The 23,692-nt window shown below is 33.8% G+C and overlaps 1 long non-coding RNA gene and 1 other non-coding gene across 2 annotated transcripts in view; one reads left to right on the top strand and one right to left on the bottom strand.

Moving 5' to 3' along the window:
* LOC105094197 (uncharacterized) overlaps positions 1-23,692 on the bottom strand; it is a 1,056,246-nt gene that overhangs the window by 224,398 nt on the left and 808,156 nt on the right. The gene's annotated exons all lie outside the window — the stretch shown is intronic.
* LOC116153653 (U6 spliceosomal RNA) lies at positions 11,466-11,568 on the top strand. Its single transcript, XR_004137549.1, has one exon. It is a non-coding gene; the product is annotated as a U6 spliceosomal RNA (small nuclear RNA).

The raw sequence follows: 23,692 nt of genomic DNA, 5'->3' as shown, positions 1-23,692 counted from the left end.
TATTCACAATCTCTCTAGTTCCCTGCATATTTATATTGGCACAAATCTAAGCACCCTGAAAATGTTGCCTTTGTGTATACTTGATGTTTTTCAGATTTTAACCCAGCAGACTTTCTAGAATGGGGTTTTAGAGTGTAAATTCCACTCATGATATGCACCATCTACATCCATGCACACGCATAAATACACTATGCAACTCAAACACTCCCCACTCCCTTTGGAAGACAGGCCCTTCCTTGTATGAAATAAAATTTACTTCCTGTTTCAAATTCAATCTTTTCCCACAGGAGTACCAATATTTTTGGCTAATTATTGCCATTTTTACTATCCTTCACTGAAGCTGACAAGCCTGCTTTTTCAGGAAGATGTTAAATTTTTAACATGTGAACATGAGGACTTCAGAGTGAAAATATGAACCCAGAAAGATTATGTCAGTGTAGACACGGATGTCCCCCATCCATTCTTCCTTTCACTTATACCTGGTTTGGTGTGCTTTAAAGTGTGTATGGATAGCTGTACCAGCTCATCCACTATCGATTCAAGCAACAAATAGAGTTTTCATAACTTCTGTATGTGTATGTATGTATGTATGACAGTATTTTTATACACATGTTGCTGGATTTAAGGGGTAAGTTTCAGAGGAACATAAGTCACCGTAAGTGTACACATCTTCTAAAATTCTGTCCATATTCCATTTGATTCTACTTTTCTTTCTTCTCTCCCTATCATTTGCAAGAAGAGTAACACTAAATATTTCCATGCACCACAACATAGGTATTATTTACTAACTAATATTTTAAAATAGCATAATTGATTGTTATTTTGTCCCTTTTTTGCCTTAAATCAATTCTTCTAGCTTTTAAGTGATTAATACTCATGAAATAGTAAGAGTTATTCTAGGATGCATGGCAATAATCACTTACATTACTATAAAAAAGATACTTTGTAACTTCCATGGTAACTCTATTTTGTTGGGAGGAGAAAATAATTCAGATTTGAAATGAAAGTCCATTGTCTACATTTGTTATATATGATTGCATATTTGGTTTGCAAGTATTCACGAAGTACTTTATCATGAGGACAAATAGTAAAGATGATTTTGCTTAATTTTATTTTCATTCATTATAGACATTCAATAAATAAAAAAAAAGAAAGTGAAATGTGCCTCTTTGAAATCATGCAGGATTGTGCTTTTTTGGGAGGGATGACTCTTGGCAAATTTGTAATCCTCATTTATTTAGACCTTGTGATTTTATTCACATTGACATGTGCTTTAAAGTTATCTGTATCATACAGCTCAATCTATAGAATAAAACTTTCTTTGTCAGATCTGTATCAGTAAGTTTGAGTACCCTATAAACGTGTTCACTTCTGCAATACCATCTACATTCTTCTAAGGAGTGAAAAACAAGATCATTTATCACCTTTTGGGGTGAAACAGTCTTATAAAACCGACTGGACTGAAGCAAAAGACAAAGCCCCCAAATAAAAAGTTCTCTCAGTATTCTCTATAGCTCTTGTCACACTGTATACTATAAATGACTATTTCTGAAACAAAATATTTCTTTCCTTTATTTATCTTCTTTTAGTTAGTTATCTGGTTCAAGGTCTAATTTAAAATTAAAAAGGGGGAGGGTATAGCTCAAGTGGTAGAGTACATGCTTACCAAGCACAAGGTCCTAGATTCAGTCCCTGGTACCTCCTCTAAAAATGAATAAATAAACCAAATTACTTCCCCCTGCCAAAAATAAATAAAATAAAATAAAATAAAATAAAATAAAATAAAATAAAAATAAAAATAAAAATAAAAATAAAAATAAAAATAAAAATAAAATAAAATAAAATAAAATAAAATAAAAGGATGCAGCAGATTTTAGTGTTAGACGGTAGAAAATTAAGGGTTGCAGTATTCCATTTTATTTTGCTCTGTTGTGTGATGGCAATGCTAGTGAAAGTAGACAAAGATGCATACAGACGTACTGATGTTTTTAAAATATTATATATTAGCCAGTGTTCTGATAGTTTCCTGAAGATATTATCAAAGCAGGGATATATACCTAAAACAGAATGACATAAACAGAGAATAATGTCTACTTTTCTTCAAAGAATTCCAGCAATTTAACACTTCTGTTTAGGCCATTCTGTGTATTTTCTTTTTCGGTCTGTGGTTTAATCAAGCTTGCTAATTACCCTGTTCATCCGTGTCTCTATTAATCTTTCTTCCTTTTTCTATTAAACAACATATTGAGACCAAGTTCAGCATCTGGCTAGATTAAAAAAAAACAGCCATCGAATCAATATCCGTGTCCCGTAGCTACATAACCAGGTAAGAGTGGGCTTATTACCCATGAACACTAGAATTTTCCATTATTCTTCAGATTAAATTCATGGTACATTATTTCCTTGGTCTCCAAGTTAATAAAAAGTCTTTAGAAAGCTGTGCAGCAGAAAGAAAATTCAGGAAGATTCCATGCATAAGAAGGATTTCAACTGCCATTGCTTATTCTGAGATGCAGGGGCCCATATGCAACGACCAAAGAGGAGCTTCTTACAGCTAAGGGAGGTCTCTGGCTGAGAGCCAGCAAAAAAAAATGGGGACATCAGTTCTACAACTGCAAAGAACTGAGCTTGGCTAACAACTCCAAAGAATTGTTTTTCCTCACAGCTTTCAGTACAGAGATAGCCCTTCAGTGAGCTCGATTTTAACCTGGTGAAAACCATGTCAGAATTCGAAGCTACAGAACGGTGAGACAGTAAGTTGATGTTGTTTTGAGCTGCCAAGTTGATGGGATTTGCAGGGCAGCAATAGAAAATTGGTAGAGGCAAACTCAGAAGATGCTCTAAGGAGAGTTCTACAGTATTTCTAATGTCTTTCTACTCATAGAGATACGGACAAAGTAAGTTTACTAATGATTTTAACTTCATAACTATTTCTTTCCAAACTCTCCTTCCGAAGGAATACTAAGAGTCTGTTCTTTGGCTCACTACTTTCTCATCAATACAGCAAATTCATTTAGATTTTTGTTTGTTCTCCTGCCCTATTCTCCATTGTTTGCTTTTTCAATTTGTCCTACTGTAATTAAAAAAAATTTTTTTATACTCTAGTAATGGGCCCTCAATTTGGCTGATACAATATAAGTGTTAGGAACAGAAATCTAAATCAAAATATTTTTCATCACTTTTACACTTATCTGATAATATTAGCAAAAAACTTAGAGTAAAATTTTTACAGTAACCTTATAAAATATAGACAACCAACAATACTGAAGTATACTTATTTAATTTTTATATGGCTAAATTTTCATTCAGTATTTCTGAGGCAGAATACTATCAACAAGTGCTCTTACATTTATTTTAATTTAATATTCATGAAAGGAAAATTTAAATGAAAGTGCAGAATGTAAAACTCATGCTGTTATTTATTGCCTTACATGACTGTTAAATAAATTATTTTCTTTTAGAGTATTTTGATACATGAGGCAAAGAAAAAGTATCTTTTTCAGAAATTTAGCAAAATCTAATTTTCCGTTTCTGAACAGAAAAACAATACAGTATAGAGAAACACTAAAACTGTAGTATTCAAATAAATGAATGATGTATGTTTTATAAACTATTACTAGCCAAAGAAAACTTTTCAGAGGTGGATATATAACTTTATTTATATCCATTTGAGGGGAATTAAATAAAACTTGGGAAATTTTTTTAAACCACAGATGATGATCAATTATGAAAAAGGATGTTTTCTGTATCTGGTAATTTCAATCAAGCATATATAAATGCCCAGTAATAACAGAAAAGGTCTATCAGTTTCTAATCCTTGCAGTGGGGAGGATATTGCTCAGTGGTAGCGCACATGTTTAGCACGTACGAGGTCCTGGGTTCGATCCTCAGCACCTCCACTAAAAGATAAATAAATAAACCTAATTATTAAAAATTTCTAACCCTTGCATAAATAACTTACAGTATCATACCTATAAAATTCATTTTAACCTACAAAATTATAGGATCAGTATGAGATGCTATGTGTTAGTAAATTCAAAAATTAGATCGTTTTCAGTGGTACAATATAAAAAAGAGATGATATTTTTGAACAAGGCATGCCCACTTCTATTCATTCATTTGTTCAATATGCTCTAGTACACACCATGCATAACACGGAATTCTATTATGGGATGTGCAGATAACAAAACTTTACCTGCAAACCTAGCCCAATATCTGAGTGTAACATAAAGAGCAACTATTATCCTCAAAGAAACTGCAGCATAACAGAATGGATGGTAAGCGCATAAAATTAATATGTAAAGGAGAAAGTATTAGTCCTATAAGAGTTCTAATTTTCACATGTAGTTGGGATCAAACAAGTTTTCATCGACAGGGTCATACTGATACTGAGACATGACGAAAAAATACAATGAGGCAAAAAGAAATAAATAAGCATCTCATAAAAAGAAGCCTGGGACACCATAAAATGAAAAAGCATGACAAACTGGTATCAAGAATTGGGTTTCGCAATTTATCAGAAAACCCTAGATTGGCTAGAAAATCTCTAGTTTGGCAAGAATGTGAAAGTCAGGAAGAGTAATGCAAGAGAAAACTTTTCCCATTAGATTCAGAAAGATAGTTCAGGACTGGAGAGTCTGGCCAAGACTCTAAGATTCACTAACAGAAACAATGAGAAACAATTAATGGTATAATTAACAGTATTTGGATGGGGTTGAGAATGGAGTTTCCATTAGACCAGCGGTTTAGTGACACTCTTGACTGAAGCTGTAGGCACCTATTTTTATATATATATATATGTATAATAGGTATGTTAATTATTAACATTCAGTTTAGATACTTATTTTTTCTAATTTTATTGCTATATAATCATGTTAAATGATGCTATCTTCAGTATTGATGCAAATCTTTATTATAAATAGATATAATTATATGTTATACTTAATATATAAAGAATATTGTTTGTAAAAGTTTGCATTTGTAGAATGTATTCCCATTGTTCAAAATTGGAATTCTCTATTTGTCTTGAATCTGCTTAAAAGCCAGATTGTGTCTTTTTGACACTGTATGATAACTGAAATCTAATATACTAAGATAAACTCATAAGATCAATATACATTTGGATGACTGTAATAATAGTGATGCTACACTTTAAAAATTAAATTTGCATATTGTATTCTGATGTAGCATACAAACATTCACTTGGGATGAATTTTTTTCTGAAGTATATGCAGCCAAAAGATTTCACTAAATTATGTTGTGGTAACAAATAACCCCTGAAATCTTAGCAATCCACAACAAAAGTTTATTTTCTCTCACAGTACATGCCCTTTGAGGATTATTTATAGCTCTGTTCCAGGTTGCTATTCATTCTATGATCCAGGCTAAAAGCATCACCTCTTTCATTACCTCCTGGCAGAGAAAAAGGACTTGGGTGATCCATGGCATAGCTCTTAAAGCTTATCCTCCAACTATGCCTGTATCACTTCTGTCCACATCCTATTGGACAAAATAAGTCTTATGTCCAAGCGCAAGTCCATGGGACAAGCATATATTCTCCTTTCACAATGAGGTTCTGCCAGTTACATAGTGCCTGGTAGGAACAAGTCATCTTTTACAGGCAAGGGAGCCAGTAATTGGGTATAATAATACAATCTCTAACATGTAATTCCATAGACCCTGATATCATGAGATGGTCTGGTTAAAGAAAAAAGCCTTTGAAATTTTGTAATTTATATTAATATGGAGATCATGATCTACGTTAATATGTTAAATGTATTTAATTGTTTTGCAGGATAAAGATGGATGGGTTTAAGTTTATTTTTTAATGCAGTTTTTCACAGTAATCTGCTTAAGTCCTGTGGATGGTAACTTCACCTTATATCACTTACAGAGACCTGTTATTTTTCAGCAAACATTTGAGATCTGAAATGCTGTACAGGAAAGTACTACGTTGACAAAAAAAAAAAACAAAAAAAAAACCAAAACTCATCTATTCACATCTTCTCTTAAAACACAATATAATAAATGCACATGAAGCCTGTTGGTCATTTGTTGTCTTAGATATCATCTCCATCAATTCAAAGGAAAGTGGCAAATTTGCAATATAATAAGATATATTCCATTTCTCACTTCCTTGTATCAGCCATCCATAATTTTTTCTCCATTACTACTTTACAAACCCTTGCCTATTATCAAGGAAACAAAAAAGACATACTAACTAGGAGAAAGGAAAGAAACTCACAGATTTTAAATAATTGAATTTGTACCACTACTTGCCTTTTAGAAAGTCATTTACCAGGTGAGAAAGTCATTTCTATTATGTGCTGTTACAATGCCTATGAGATTCATTTACGTAGAATCCCTTGACACTGTTATTACCTCTTCATCTGGATAGTAAAAACAGTTCATTGTTATGGATAGTAGTGCAGAGATGAGTATTTACAACTGCAGCACTTACTGAGTCGGTCTTCTTATATACTATTAAACCATTCCTTAGAATTATGTGCCTAAATTTAAGTGAGTACATTTTTGTGTATTTGCTAATAAAGTTTTATCTGCTCTTATTTTCAGTTCCAATTCTGCAAATTTCAAAATAGTAGATGTAGCTGAGACTGCACTTCACATAGCAGTAAGCCAGCTGCTGCCACTTAAAGAAATATTTAATATACAATCCCTTATTTGACTTAATAAGAAAAAGAACATAGTTTATCATTTTATACAATAAGTTTAAAAACTGGTCTGTATATTTAAAATACACTCTGCTTGAAAAATGAATGAAATTATCCTACATTTCCCCTTATAAATACTAAATTTCCACTCCTGGTGGGCAAGTAGATATTCCGTGGATGCTAAAAATATTTGTTTAGCCAATTATTTATAGATGAGCTAGAATTCCCAAATCTTAGTGCATATACACAAACTTTTAATACAGGATTTATATTTCGTGTCATACTTCATACTCTCCTGGAAGATGTGGCTAAAATATGCTTATGTTTTTTAGATGTATAATAGAAGATATCTTTGGGAAAAGTACTCACTGTATGAATCAATGTTCTCACAAAGACTCCTCTTTGATCAAACTTTAGTTAGGCTCCTCTGAGCCCTTGTCTCAACTAGACCTTGACCTTGGACTTCTGTGTCCTCGCCAAATCCAGTTTTAGCAAGAATCCTGCTAAGTCAGCTCAGTGAGAGCCCCCCCCAACCTTTGATATCTGATCACCCTGGCCTGCTTTTAGTGGAAATCCTATTAAGTCGGTTTAGCAAGAACACCTCCCCACAGCCCCCAACTACCCCTGTGATTTCTCTTCTTAGTAACTTTCCATCCACTGACTGCCCTTACCCTCCCACCCTGCTCCTTGGCCATAAATTTCCATGTGTCCCTGTTGTATTTGGAGTTGAGCCTGATCTTGCTCCCTATTGCAAGAGTTTTAAATTAAGTTTTCCTTACCATTTTAACATGTCAGAAATATTTTAAAAATATTTTTTCCAGAAAAAATATTTCAGTGAGATATAAGTATATAAAGAAAGAGATTTATTTTAAAGAATTAACTGATGGTGATTCTGAAGACTGAGAAGTCCAAAATCTGAAGGGCAGCCTGGAAGGACAGAAACCCAGTCAAGGATTGAAGTTCTAGTGTTAAATCCAAAATATATAGGGCAGACTGACAGACTGCAAATTTAGGTAAGATTTCTCCGTTACAGTTTTAAGGCAGAATTCCTTTTTCTCCTGGAAACTTACCTCACTTTTTGCTTGTAAGACCTTCAACTGATTAAATGAGTCCTATTCACTTTATTGCAAATAATCTCCTTTACTTAAAATCAACTGATTCTAAGTGCTTATCACAACTATAAAATATCTTCACCTTCAACATTTAGACTAGTGTTTGACCAAACAACTGGACACCATAGGCTAGCCAAGTTGACACATGAAATTAACCATTATAAGCACCAAAAGCCATTCTATTGTGTTCCAAACAGCAAGTCACCATGCCAAAGCTGTGTATGAATAATTAAAAGGCATATCTCAACTCTATTTAAATATGGATTATTGATACTTTCTACCTTGTCCTTATCAAAATTCCACTATTCATATATCTTTGATCAATTCCTAACTGAAAATGATCTTCAAGTTCTGAGTATGACCTCATATTTCAAAAAGCTCCATCAGAAAAAACTGTAGAAGATAGGAAGGTAGGAGATTCATTTTCCTTCCAGAAATCTTGATGGACATACTACTCTCATCATATTACCAAGTCAGCTATGTTTTTACAGACAAAACACTCTCCTGAAGCATTCTTAGGTTTAAACACTTGGAGGGCTTTGAACCATTTATGTAGCCCACTGGCGCAGTTTATGGCAGTATTTCTATCACTCACAGAAGCCTTGGGGAAAATCATGGATTTCAGGGGCTTTGTTGGCTGAGTTAAGGTTCGGATTTATGCTTTTTAATAGTTTTAAATAAAGAGGGAAAATGATCATAAAATCCAGGCTCAATGACTAAGAATGACTTACTTAAACATTTATTCCTTTAAAAGATTTACTTAGATTTGACAATTTGCTATCTAAAAATTAAAGAGATAGTAGAAATAAATGACAAATGTTTACTTAAACTCTTCCTTTCTTGGAAAAGAAAGCAAAATTCAGATCAAAGAAATGATTATACTAGGAGTATGAAGGTCATAAAACTCCACTCAATCAAAATCAAAGCAAAGGCAGACACAAAGTAGCAGCTATGGAGTCTGAGGGGTAAAACATGCAGAGAGAACAGAGGACTAGGAAAGCTTTTCAGAAAGAGTAGATAGTTTCCATAGCAACAAAGCATAATGTTATCTCAATGTAAAAGTCCTTTTTTTTTTTTTTTTTACTGAAGTATGGTCAGTTACAATGTGTCAGTTTCTGATGTACAGCATAATGTCCCAGTCATGCATATATATACATATATTTGTTTTCATATTATTTTTCACTAAAGGTTATTATAAGATATTGAATATAGTTCCTTGTGCTATAAAGAGGAAATTTAGTTTTTTTAAAATCTATTTTTATATATAGTGGCTAACATTTGCAAATGTCAAACTCCCAAATTTATCCCTTCCCAAACCCTTTCCCCAAAAGATCCTATTTTGAATGCATTATTGCTGATTCAGATGCAAAAAAACCTGTTGCTTAGAGAAGGTGGCATAGGAATTTACATACCACAAGTCCCAAGTCTAGGAAGCTATGAGTTGCTAAGAAAACACTTGTAATTTCTGTTGTTAGAGTTATATGTCTATAAGATATTTGTATTTGGTGGTGCAACTTATTCAATCTATGAAGACTTTAAAGCAAAAGGGTAAGAATAACCTAAAATTTGACACTTTACTTACCAAATCTTGCACATTAGAAATGTCTCCAACCACAAGAAAGAACTCTTTTTCCCCATATTACATATGGGCTAGTAGTAGCTGTGCATGTATGTGTTTATTTAGAGACAGAAAGAGAGAAATAAAAAAAATTTCATTTAAAAACATGTGTACCAATATAGAATGAAGTTGTTGCAAATTAGATAACTATTCAGAAATATTTACTTCAACCATGCCCCACCTCTGTGGGCATAAGGTATATCACAAAACAAGCTTTCTTTAGAACAGGTCATGTTGTTTATATTTTTTAGTGGATTATAGCAGGTGTGAAGTGACAAAAGAGTTAAAAATCCATGTACTATTCTTTCTCTCTTGAACTTCCACCATCGCCCTAAGATAAATATGTGTAGTCTAGCCTGTTGCTGCAAGCAATATAAGAGAAACATGGAGCAGATACACTTCAACTGACTCCATCTTAGATCAACTAACCTAGTTGAATTTGGGAGTGTTTGTTACACAGAAATAGTCAACCATTATTACAATCGGCAACTAGAAATGGAGTGCTAGAATAATAAGACCCTAAAATATGTAGCATTGGCTTTAGGAGTGAGAAGCAAGTGAAGATAGGAAAAAACATAATAAAACTACTACTGGAGGCTTGAAAAATAGAAATCTGTCTTATGTCACCCACAGTAACTAAAAGATATTTAATGAAGATTGTTGCCAGGCAGATTGTGGAATGCACAAACTAGCTTCTTTTGACCTCATATAATCAGGTTCTACAAGACAGAGGTAAGTTCAGGAAGAAGAAAAAGCAAAACACAAAAAACCAGGCCACAGGCCACTTAAAGGCAGAATTTCGGAAGAAAATAAAACTGTTGAGTGTGGTTTCTACTTCCACATGTAGGGACTTGGAATGGAAGTCACCACTTCATCCTAACAGGTAAAAAGCTGAACAGACTGAAATATCAATAACTTTTCTTGGATCCATAAGACAAGGGAGAACACAGGACAATTTGCTGCTCACCAAGACTGGAGAGACAATCGAGCGAATACAGGGAGTCATTGCTCACTGGAGCAGAGACTCACAAGTGGAAACCAGAAACAGCCACAGGAAGCAATGCCAGGGTGAGGAGACCTGAAATGCAATTGATGAGTTCCTTGAGGCTCAGTGTGGACCAGTCCAAGAATGAAATCTCCCGGGGAAGCCCATCATAGAAGGAACTCCACAATACTGTGTCATTTATCTCTAGGAACTTGACAAGGTTTCCACAGTAACTGTTAGAAAAAAAAAAATCTCATAGTTCTGGTAGGAGGAGAGGAAATGGAACAATTCTGAAATATGCCAGAGCACTCTTGTTCTTAACAAGGCCTACCCTCAGGGGAAAGTATTTCACAAGAGCCTAACCTACCGGTATATTATCAGAGCTGAACTGATTTGGAGAAGGTGCAATACCCAACTTCAGTCCATTGTACCATCCTATCTCACCCAAGAAGAGGAAACAAAAAAATCAGAAAAATTCCTACAAAGTTCAGAGTCCAGAGGTATAGGCTCATTTAAAGGCTGACACTTAATCACAGGATTATAAAATGCTTCTCCTTTCCCTGCACTTTACCACTACCTTACTAAAGGCCTATATTTACAGCAGTTCCTTATACCCAGTACATTATGTTCAGCTAGCAAGAAAAAAATTACAAAGATTACCAAAAAGAAAATGACACAATTTGAAGAGACAGAGTAAGCATGAGAACCTGACATGCAGGACTGTTGGAATTACCAGACTGAGAATTTAAAACAACTCTGATTAACATGCTAGGGGCTCTAATGGATAAAGTAAACACCATGCAATAGCTGTAAGCAGAGACATGAAAATCCTAAGAAAGAACCAAAAAGAAATGCTAGAGATCAAAAACACTGTAACAGAAATGAAGAATGCCTTTGATGGGCTTATTAGTAGACTGGACACAGCTGAGGAAAGAATCTCTGAATTAGAGGATAAATCAATAGAATCCTCAAAAATGGAAAGGCAAAGAGTAAAGATTGTAAAAAATTAGCATAAAATATCTAAGGATGTGGGAAAACTGCAAAAGGTGTGACATATGCATAATAAAAATACCAGATTAGTGCTCACTTCAACAACACATATACTAAAATTGGAATGATACAGAGATTAGCCTGGCTCCTATGCAAGGATGACATGCAAATTGTGAAGTGTTCCCTAAGCATGAAAAAGAATATGAAATGAAATATATGTATATATATATATGTATGACCGAAACATTATGCTATACACCAGAAATTGACACATTGCAAACTGACTATACTTCAATAAAAATTAATTAATTAATTAAAAATACCAGAATATATATTGGAAAGAGAGAGAGAAACTGAAGATATATATGAAACAATAATGACTGAGAATTTCCTCAATTTAATATCAGAATCCAAACCATTGATCCAAGAAACTCAGAGAACACCAAGCAGGATAAATGTCAAAAGACTACATCTAGGTATATCATTTTCAAACTACAGAGAACCAAAGATAAAGAAAAACTCCTGAAAGAAGTCAGAGAAAAAAAAAACTTAACAATAAAGGAACAAAGTTAAGTAATTACCTCACACCAGTCAGAATGGCCATCATTCAAAAGTTCACAAACGATAAATGCTGTAGAGGCTGTGGAGAACAGGGAACCCTCCTACACTGTTGGTGGGAATGTAGTTTGATGCAGCCATTATGGAAAACAGTATGGAGATCCCTCAAAAAACTAAAACTAGACTTATGCTATGATCCAGCAATCATACTCCTGGGTATATATCCAGAGGGAGCTCTAATTCGAAAAGACACATGTACCCCCAATATTCATGGCAGCACTATTTACAGTAGCCAAGATATGTAAATGTCCATCAACAAATGACTGGATAAAGGAGTTGTGGTATATTTAAACAATGGAATACTACTCAGTCATAAAAAGGAATAAAATAATGCCACTTGCAGGAACATGGATGGACCTGGAGAATGTCATTCTAAGTTAAGTAAGCCAGAAAGAGAAAGAAAAATACCATACAATATGACTCATATGTGGAATCTAAAAAAAAAAAGAACGAAAAGAGAGAGAGAGACACAAATGAACTTTTTTATAAAACAAAGACAGACTCACAGACATAGAGAACAAACTTATGGTTACCAGAAGGGGAAAGGGGGTGGGAAGGGATAAACTGGGATTTCGAGATTTACAGATACTAACTATTATATATAAAATAGATAAACAAAATGTTCTTCTGTATAGCACAGGGAACCATATTCAATATCTTGTAGTAACCTATAATGAAAAAGAATATGAAAACAAATATATGTATGTATATGTATAACTGAAACATTCTGTACACCAGAAATTAACACAACATTGTAAACTGACTATACTTTAATAAAAAAAACCCAAAAAATTAATTGGTACTTCTGGTTTTTAAAAATTACATAGATACATACATATGAATGTATATATTTTTACATATACATATATACATACAAATATACCATTAATTAATTAGTTTGTTTAACATAGCTTTCATGAGAACTTACCATGCATTGTACTAGGTATTAGAGACACAGAAGTACATTGTATTACCTATGCAAGGAGGAGATGGTGAACATTAGAGTAACAGAATTCCAGTAAAAGATAACAGCATGGGCAAATTTCCAATAAGGGAAGAATCAGGAAGTTAATTCTGAAAGTGAAATAGGTTGGCATTGATAGACATGCATGGGGAAGGAGAGTCCTGTGAGATAAGGCAGAAAACAAAGTACCACTGAGGTGCTTTCAAGATGTTCAGATTTTTGGTTCTCACATTAGACAGAATGGAAACCACTGAAGGATTTTCAATAAAACAGTGTTGGTAATATTTGTATTTCTTCAAACTTTACTTTGATCAGGTGTTTCAGTTCAGCAAGTCTAACTCAAATTTATCTTTAATATGCAAATGTGATAACTTTTAAGTATCTGCCACATCTCTTTTTTCAGTTTATTCATATTAACCATTTCATAGTAATTTTTACCTTCTATTTACTTGTTGCTTTTAAAATTATGACATAGAATTGATCATTGGTGATGTATGACAACATTTTGATGATCTGTCCCTGAAAATTTTGTCCTTTCTGGAAAGCTAGGATTGTATCGTATTGGAAATATTCTTCCTTTTATCTTGTTTATAGAAATATCACAATGGGACTCTGAATGAAGCATGACAAACTGATTTGACTCTTACATTTTTTTCAGGGAGGGGGCAGGAGCACCACCTCTAAGAACCTATTTCCTTACTCTCTCCACAAAAATACAGAAGGAGAAAAGTAACATGCAAAAGAACAAGATCAGCAAAGACATCCTCCTCCTCAGATTGTCCAAAAGTTAAGGGCAAAGCAGCCTCTCCCCACCAAGGATTCCCACTCTACTTCGGGGTCTGAAATCTAGAAGAGTTGGGTGCTGGGCTCAACTAATGATTGCAAAACACAATGATTATATTAAACCAGAGCTTGAAGGCTCATCTCACCCATTTCCTTGGTTTCCTCTCTCCCAAGATGAGGTCAAGGTAGGACAAACTAGCTCTCAAGGGCATGTATTCTGCAAGACACTTTCTAAAGTTCAAATATTCTCAAAAATGAAATTTGCAAATGGAAAGATCAAAGGACAGTTGACCATTTCAGAAATGTAATAAGAGAAATACATATACATTTTTAATGGCAACAGAGAAGACTTTGAAGGGTCTTGCATTGGCAGTTAAATGCTCTAGTTCAAGTGTGACCCGTATCTTTTCTGAGCATTAGCTGTTGGTCAGAATTTGTCATATGTCTCGGCCTAACAAACAGCGGACTGTGGAACTGTAATCTTCCCTTTTACCCCAAGAAACAGTTTGTTCACTAAGGTTAAAAGGTATGTTGTCCTACTGTCTTATGCATGTATACTAGAGACTGGTGGGAAATGGGTGCTTATCAAACTTAGGTTGATTGAATGAATGTATGAATGAATAAAAGAGTAAGTCGGTCTAGATTTGGCCCAAATCAGAGACAAATTGTTATTGTTTTCCCCAGGGAAAATTGATTAAATTGATACATTCAAATTTCCCTGTCCAATGTAATTGAAAGTTATGTGGCTGTGTAATAGAAGAGTCAGAGCTTTCCAATTTGATAGCAAAAAAAAAAAAAATGCTGAATAATTGGTTTGGAGTTGAAATGGTGTTATACATAAAAGGAAAAGTGACACATTAAAGAGCTCTTTCTTAGAAATGTAAGTGATCTCTCTCGGTCAGTAGAAACCTTAATAGCTTTTTAGAAACCCGCTGTGGCCGAGAATGAGTTGGCCATCCATGAGTGGTTACTAGTGGTCCTTCTCACAACTACATTGCACTGACATTAGCTGGCACCCTATGGTGGTAGATTCTGCAGAGAGGCCATGGATGGAGAACATTTGGTAACTGAAAAATCCCACCACCTGTGGAGCCAATCTCTACAATGCAGGTTTAATTGTTAAACTGGTATTTCTTTTTCAGTACCTATCTTACATACAGAATGCCCGTCCTTGTTTCAATATTTTTTCTCATATGTGTATTGTTCAAATTAATTTTATTTCAAAAGCCTGTCAAGAAACATAAAATAACTGTAACTGAATATCTCATTTCAGTTTTAATATCTAAATGCAAAGCCTATATATTTTTAAAAAATTCATTGCCTAATAGAACTTCATTTAATTTTCTTACATTGTATGTTAGTAATATGACATGCATTAAATCAATGTGTTTATCTTACATATTTAAATTGATTTTTTATCCAATGATGTTCAAGACATGAACAATATTAATCCTAATTAGATCACAATGAGTCTCTATTTTTTTATTTTTCATATTTCTTCTCCAATAGTATCAGGTTACTTATGTAATATCACTATCTGCGAGTGTAATGGGACCATTTATTTCTACATGGCTTTAGAACAATTGGTGTTTACATCTTGAGTGTCTTAAGACAACATTGCTTGAATCTATTCAAGGACCAGCAGTACCAGTCTCACCTGGGAGTTTTTAGGAATGTAAGTTCTTGGGCCATACCTCAGACTTAATGAACATCTAGGGGTGAAGCCCAGTTATCTGTATTTTAAAATATCCTTAGGCATACACTAAAGTTTGAGAACTACTGCCCGAGGGAAATACAATTTTACCATATTCTCTTCTAGTAAAATATAACAAAAAACTTTTAATTCACAATTTTGTTTCTTCTTTTTTTGTGCTTTTTTGTAATGTTACTTTATGTGCTTTTAAGTAATATCACTAAAAGGCTGGTGCAGAATTCTTAAAACATTAAGCATAAACAGTATTTGAATCACTAACATTTAACTTCAAGGTTTTCCTAAAAGTATTTCTGGCTTTCTGAAAAGTGACATATATACGTTTCCACCTTTGAAAGAACAAAATCATTAATTGTATATTCCGAAACATCAACTAATTGGCTACCTTAAGGAGTATTTGTGAAAAATAAACACATGCTAATGCATATTTGGAATAGGAAAATGTCACCAACACCAATGGGGCAATTATAATTTGGCCTTCAACAGCATATTTTTAAGAGTGATGTGTACCACAACCTGAGAGTAAGTCAGATATTAATTCAGACTCACACAAAAGAAGAATGAGATAGATTACAGTTATTCATCTTCATTTGTGCTTTAGGTATTTCTGTTGCCCTTTAAGGCAATCACCTAGTAGATGTTTCTATAAATAATAATTAATGATGGTGACAAATTATGCCTGGCTTCACTGTAGATAACTAAGACCATGCAATAATAATATTGTAAAAAAAAAAAAAAAAAGGTATTCATTTGCAGGCAACTGTCATGAACAAATAGGACAGATACATAGACATGATATTACTAAGAGTGGAGAAGTAACCAGCCAGAGAGAATATTTAGAAAGAAATTGGTGGCATTGGTAAGATACCCTAAGGAACTGTTATAAGAATTTTCTTTACCTCTAGACATTAAATCAATTTTATTTTCATATAAAAAGATATGGAGCTCATAAAAAATTAAATCATTAGTAATTTTACAGTGGTATACCTGAAAGTTCTGACAGCCACTGTGGTAGCTTAGAACTATATTCCTTTGCCAGCTAAAATATTAATAGAACATTGACTAACTATCTTTTTCATGGTCTATAAGGCCCAGAAGTTATTATGAAATTCAGCTTTGCCTTCAGGGGATTTGGTTTAGTTACTATACCAGCAGGTAGTTTTTGCGTATTTGCTTTCTGAAGGATGGATAATTTTTGAAGCAAAGGCAGAGAAGTCCTAATAAATCATATCTTTATGAAATATTCATTACACCTGTATACTCTTTACAAGGCTTCTGTCAGAGAAATTAAAATAAAGAATGATTAAAAAAACATTTAGTAGCAAGTTGACAAGGTACTTTATAAAGCTAGAGGAGTTTGAGGTTCTAACTAGAAAAGTTTTCAAAAGAAATTCTGGCCACTCTTATTCAGCAAGTAGAATAAAAATGAAATCAAAAAGCAAAGGAGCCCAGATATTGCTAAATTGTCTTTTTCAGAGCTGCATTATTTCCTGCTACTCTCTTTTGGACATTATCATTTTTACCAGAGGATTTCTAATGTTTACTACTCAGATCTGATGATCTGCTGAACACAAAAAATTGGTAAATGTGGACTTTAGGTCCAAAAGACCCTCAGTTCAGGCCAAAAAAAGCAAGTTGATATGATATATCTTAACATCATATGTGGTATTTAGAGCATAGATTCTAGAGCCTTACTGCCTGGGTCCAAATTTCAGCTCCAATAACTAATTTGGCTTCTCTCTGCTGTCATTTCCTCACTTGTTAAATGGAAATGTTATTAGATATCTCACTCATGTGGTTGTTTTAAGTATTAAATGATTTAATAAATGCTAAGTGCTAATAAAAGAACAAAAATTAATACCACAAATCTTGATTATTCTAAAGGATAAAAAAACACTATGTAGGAATTCTAGATAAATTGATGAGTGTACTTGATTTGTGTATTTTAAATCTCATTTAATCTCACATGTCTATAGCTAACAGCACTCATGGCTTTTGGTGAGACAGAGATGAAACACATTACACGTATGTCACTCCCATCCTTCGTTCTAAGATCATCTTAAATGGCTAACCCATGGACTTTAGGCCTAAAGTCCCTGGCTGTGTGAAATAACACCCCATTTTTTTTTTCTGGTTGGTGCCAGTGCATCATTGTCCAGCTTTCAGCCAGTCTCTCTCAAAGGATATGGGTTCTCACTAAAGCAATTTTCACATTCTTAAGATTCATTTCTGGATAATTAATGACTGTCTTACCACCACTCCATTTTAAATAGCTCATGTGCATCCTGCTGAGAAACTCTATTTGGGCACAGAAATTAATGATGCAGACCATTTTATTTCTCCCAAGTGCAAGGGTCTATGAGAAATAAAAGGATGGTGCTGACAGACAAAGTAAGTTTTAGTATCACAACTGCTGTGGAATATTTCATAAAGCTTCATTTGTCTTAGTGGTGTAGTTGCTTCTGACAGTTCATCATAATTGTTGTGGAAAAGTTAAAGGCAGGAAAAAGAATCATTGTAGATCTGAAAATGAAGACTATTGAAAGCAGAATTTTATATTATAGGTAGAATATGGCAAACATAAGAAAGAAATTCTCATCTTTTTAGAAAAATGGAAAGGTAACATTGATGAAGATTAGATCCTATATTTCATGCTATTTTTTCAAAGCAGCATTTTTGACCCAAAGTTATCTAAAGTGAAATCAGAGACATAGATGCTGCCGACAAATTCTTCCTGCAGGTTCAGAGGAAGCTCAAAGCAGTGGGTTTAAAGCACAATACTATGATGTTCATTGTCACCTTGAGCTACAAACAATATTTAAACTGAAGCAAATCAAAATGTTATATCCTCTCTGCTATTTCAATTGTCTCTTTGGGACTTCATTAAGGTCTAAAGTAAAAGGAGAAGAAAGTGGGATTTCATAGGAGCCATTATCCTAAATTATAGGTATGTGTGATTAAATGAAAAAATACTGAAGTGCGGAGATCTCAATCTTAAGCCATGATGCCAAACTCGCTGCACTGTACTAGACAAACCTTAGCCATGTTATTTTAGCTAAAAATGGTGTTTATATAAACTACAATACTGAGTCAGTAACATTTATGTGGCTCTATTGTTTATTAAGCATTATCTTCAGTCCTTCTTAGGACTATGGTGAGTGTAAAATAACTGATATGAATAACATTTGATAAGCATACATTTTATACATTTGTTGGCTGACACCAATGATTATCATTTTCCCTCACATCATCAGATCTGGATACGTTTGTTTGAAACTAATTAGAATAGATGCTGAAGCATTTAACTGTAGGAAACCTGTGTTTTAGGCTTTTGTTCATGCCAACTCCCATACACAAATTTCTAACAACATTCTTACAACATCGGTTGGACTATTTTCATATGTTAATTCTATGACTTACTCAAGAGACTTAGTTTTACAAAATTAGCCTCAAATTTTTTCTTTGCCATTGATTTTTTTTAATGTTGTCTTTTAAGTTGCAGAACAAAGTTATATCTAGAATAGAATTTTCCCATGAATGTTATTCACTGGTTGTGAAAAGGAGCATTTAGTGATGTGACCACTTAAATGTAAAACATAGAGAATAAATATTGACAAAAAGGCAACAAAATTGTGGTTCAGCTGTTAATCAATATTTTCATAATTTTTCCTTAAAAAATGACTAGAGATTCTACATTCATGAGAAAATACGTTCATTTACAATCTGGCCCAGACCAGTGTGAATGGCTTTCCTTTCATACCTCTGAACTTAGAATAGAAAAAAACATATAAATAAATAAAGATAGATAGATAGATAGCATTTACATTGTATTAAGTATTATAAATAATCTAGAGATGATTTAAAGTATACAGGGGCATGTGTATAGCTTACGTGCAAACATTATGCCATTTTGTATAAGGGATTTGAGCATCCATGGATTTTGGAACCAATCCACCGAAGATATGGAGGGACAACTGTAGGCAGTTTTCAGAATTATATGGTTGAGTCTAAGATCTATATATATGATTGTTGACAAAGAACATTTTTTTAGGTAAACTAGGAAAGGATTCTGTTCCTAATCTTTATTGTGAAAGAGCCATCAGGGGTAAGTAACTAAATTTTTATTACATAGTGTTAATTTTCATTCTCTTATTTATTAATGTATCTTTAAAAAATGCCCATAGATGAGTTTATTAATTGCTCAAAATAAACCTAAATTCAGTTCAAGGCAAACTGTGTCTCTGGAATATCAATTATCACTTATTATATAGAAGGGATAATAGAAAATGCCAGCTTTCTCATTTATTTGTTTTACTTCAGTGACTTTCAACCTTTTTTTTTTAAAACAGTGTGTATTTTAAGCATAAGTCCAGACAACATCCAGCACAACATTTGGTTTAAAACCCAGATTTATAATGACTTTATCTCTAAACCAGCCAAAGGCTAGTTGCTGGTGTCTGCCATTGTGCATATGGTCTCCGCAACTCCCGACTGAGAAAACATGCGTGAAAGCATTTTTCTGCCTGAGATTATATTAAAAATCCATACCTGTGCTAGCAGCATGAGTTCAAGTTGATTATTGTTCTAAATCTGTGACTCCCCATTTATCCTCCTAAAGATATAAATGCTTGCTTTTCAAAAGGCCACATGCATAGAAATTATTATGAAGGCAAGATTTAGTAACAATAATATGCATAGCACTCCACTGAGATTGAATTTGAACACTCACATGAAGCTCTCTTAAAATATGTGGAGCAGAACGCATAAGAGAGGCCCAAAGCATATAACTGCACACGAGCATTGCTGCCGTGGCCCCGTCTACTCTGATACCATCGACATCAATGTTATGGAAGTTTCCAGGGAAGATTCGCCACATATTGCCTTGATATGCTTTTGTTGCTACATTTTACTCTAAAAGGTTAAATAACCCTCCATGTGATAACAAAAGTAAGCATGAGAAGGAAAACCCTCAGAAATAGTGAAAGTGGATAAAGTAAATCCAAATGAAGAACTTTTTTTAAAAGGTACTTGTACAAAAATTCAGGTTGGAAAAGCATTCTGGAAGTTGATTAAAACCACATCTACATTTCTTGAATTGTGATCCTGGCCTAAAACTTCCACGTTGGGAGACGTTTTTCATTGAGGAGGCAGCCTACTCGATTTTTCAGAACTGTAATTTACAGGAAGTTCAGATTTTGCACTCAACCAAGATCTGAATGCTTACCCATCAGTTTTAGTAGCCAAACTCCATATCCAATTGCTCTAGCACACAACATGCTTTCAAATGCTCTATGACCATATGCACATCACTGCACCTATGTCTTTTCATAGCAAACTATCTCTAATGCTCATCTTCCAAAGCTTCTAGATCTTGCACCAAATATCAATTATACTTAAGACACTTCATCTGTCAAAGTTCATCTTAAGATGTTTCAAAAGTTGGATTTTCCCTCCTTATTTTGGGAGATAATTATTCTATTCTATTACAGGTAATTCATTTTTATTATATCACTATATGTGCATCAAAATACCATCTGAAGCATTGAGTTCTCCTATACTAGAAGTATTCATGTAAAAACCTGATATGATGTTAAGTAAAAGATTCAAATATGGAACTTATGGCATGTTCCTAAGGTCTATTATTAATAAAGGCCTACAATATGGATAATTTTACACACGGCTTTTTCATTCAACTTCATATTTGTGAACTATGTCTGTAGTTTTCTGTGTAGTAGATATGATTTTCTCATTCATTTTATGAATATACAAAAATCTATCCCTTCTATTTTTAATGGGTACATGGATGTTACTAGTTTAATGGTATAAATAGCACTGCTACGAGTATTTATTTACATGCCTTTGCATATGGATTTAGTAATTTCTGTTGGCGGCATACCTTAGAAGTAGAATTGTGGGATGCCATGGTATGAGTATACTGCCCAAGAGTCTGCCAAAGTTACTGAGCAAATTTATAGGCCCAGCAGGGTAGGACTGAGGTATTATATTAGTCATAACAGCAGCAACCTGAAACCTATAATGTCCCCTATAGACTTTTATTTTTTGCTCATTTAACCATACTGGAGAAATAATCAGGATAGTGGAACAAAACTTCTCCAGCAAGGCATTCAGGCCAATGAAGCATCTGTCAGCTTCAACAAATGGCTTTTAAGGTACCCCTGAGTATCTGTGATTATCTAAATGACACATAATAACACAAATGAAAAATAGAGCGTGAAAGTTCAACAGTATGGTTTCAGGTTCAATGACATAAATATGTTTTTTTTTTTTTATTTAAAGGTATAGAATTCAACCTTTTACTGCCTCTTAGCATTTCATAGCAAAACTTTCAGAATCAGATGCACCAGACTGAGGCCCAGTCTCGTACTTACAAGCTAGGTAAACGAGCTATTTAGGATTTCCAGTTCAGGAATTACAAGCAAGTAAGACTTCTTAGATATTACTTCAAGATGACAATATTTACCACACAAATTATTACAATAACCAATGAGATAATTTATATGGACTACTTTTTGAAATTTTATAACCATAGACAGATGTTCTCTTGTATTCTTTGTGGAACCAAGGAAACAGTCGTACATAATACAACAATGTAAATATTATAGTTTCTCAAGCTTTTATTTTTCTGACTGCTCTGGTCAATTTTTTAGAAAGGAGGGAGAAGAAATGTGAATCTGCCTGAAAAAAATTAAGTCTTGGAAGATGTAATTGTCAACAGCTTATTCAGAAAGGAAAAAAAAAATTATAATCAATGACTGAGTGCAGTTCATGAGATGATACAGCCCATCTTCACTTTCCATGATTAACAGATTTCTTCCCATATAATGAGGCGAAGGTGAAATTTAATAAAATGAGGTAAATGACCTACAAGGAGACACACACCAAGTGCACACAGGCCTGTAACCAAATGCGTGTGTCCACGGTGAACAGTGTGAATCAGGAAGGTGGGAGACAAAGACACGTGACATTTACTCCTCCTGCTATCTTCTCACTTGTAGAGTCTAACTGAAAACCATCTTCTCTAGGGTAAATGAGTAAAACTCAGTGTTACTAATCACTTCACCAAGAGCATCTGAAACTCTGTCTGAAAATGTTTTAATGCTCAAAATAAATGATATTACTTTTATAGCTTAATCTCCTGAAGTCAATTAAAGCCTTCCCTCCAGACTGACACTTTGAACATTAGAATCAACACTGCTGTCCTTCAAGCATCAACATTAGCCTGCGGTGCAGCAAACTGCTGATGGCTAATAAAGCGTAATGTTCAGCTGCTACCTGAGGGAGGGCAGGATTTGGAATTGCCACATCAACCCACAACTACATTTTCATTTTTGGGAACAAGTTGCATTACTTAAAAATTAAAATATTTTCATTTCTGTCATTTTCATATCTAGACTACTTCTGCTTATTCAAAAACTGAATATATGACTCAGTTATACATGTGAATGTAACTCATTAAAATTCTTACAATGTGTATATGGAGTTTAATCTGAGAGGGATCATTGATTAGGAAATAGTTAATAATTTGTAATAGGAGTTACCCCATCTCAATTGCTGAGCCAAAGTTCATTAAGTATATTGGCTAGTTTGTAGTTACCATGCAAAGCCTCCATAAGAGAATACCACAAATGGAATCTAATACCATTACACACAGAGGATAGACAGCTGCAGGCAAGTAGATAAATGGATGGATAGAAAGGTAGGTAGGTAGTTAGGTAGGTAGACAGATAGAACGAATGAATGAATGAACAAACTGTGGGCAAGTAGATAAATGGATGGATGGATGGATGGATACATAGGAAGATAGATAGATACAAATGATGTACTCTATTAAAATCCACATTCCATTATTTTTAGAGTGAGATACCTTCTCCCTGAAGGTGCAAACAATGTTTTCCTAGTAGTTACCATAAAATCTATTCTAAAAATATTCTTTATATTGATGATAAATTTAATCAATAAATAATTAATGTCCTCTGAACAATCTTTCAATATGTCATTGTTTTTGGAAATGTGTGTTATAAATGGCTTCCTAAAAAATAACTTTTGTGTAATATTTTAGGGGGTGGAAGCCAAAGGTAGACAGTAAGGACAGATAGAATATTCTAATGCGAAGTCCACAGCTAGAGGAAAGGCAAACCTGTAAAAGAAACAGCTTAGAGATTGAAAAAGAAAAATGATTTGTGTCCAGATGAAAAATAACAATATCAGACACAGCAATA

This window comes from Camelus dromedarius, chromosome 5 (genome assembly GCF_036321535.1).
Source record: "Camelus dromedarius isolate mCamDro1 chromosome 5, mCamDro1.pat, whole genome shotgun sequence".
Lineage (NCBI taxonomy): Eukaryota > Metazoa > Chordata > Mammalia > Artiodactyla > Camelidae > Camelus > Camelus dromedarius.
This window is presented reverse-complemented; position numbering and strand designations above follow the sequence as displayed.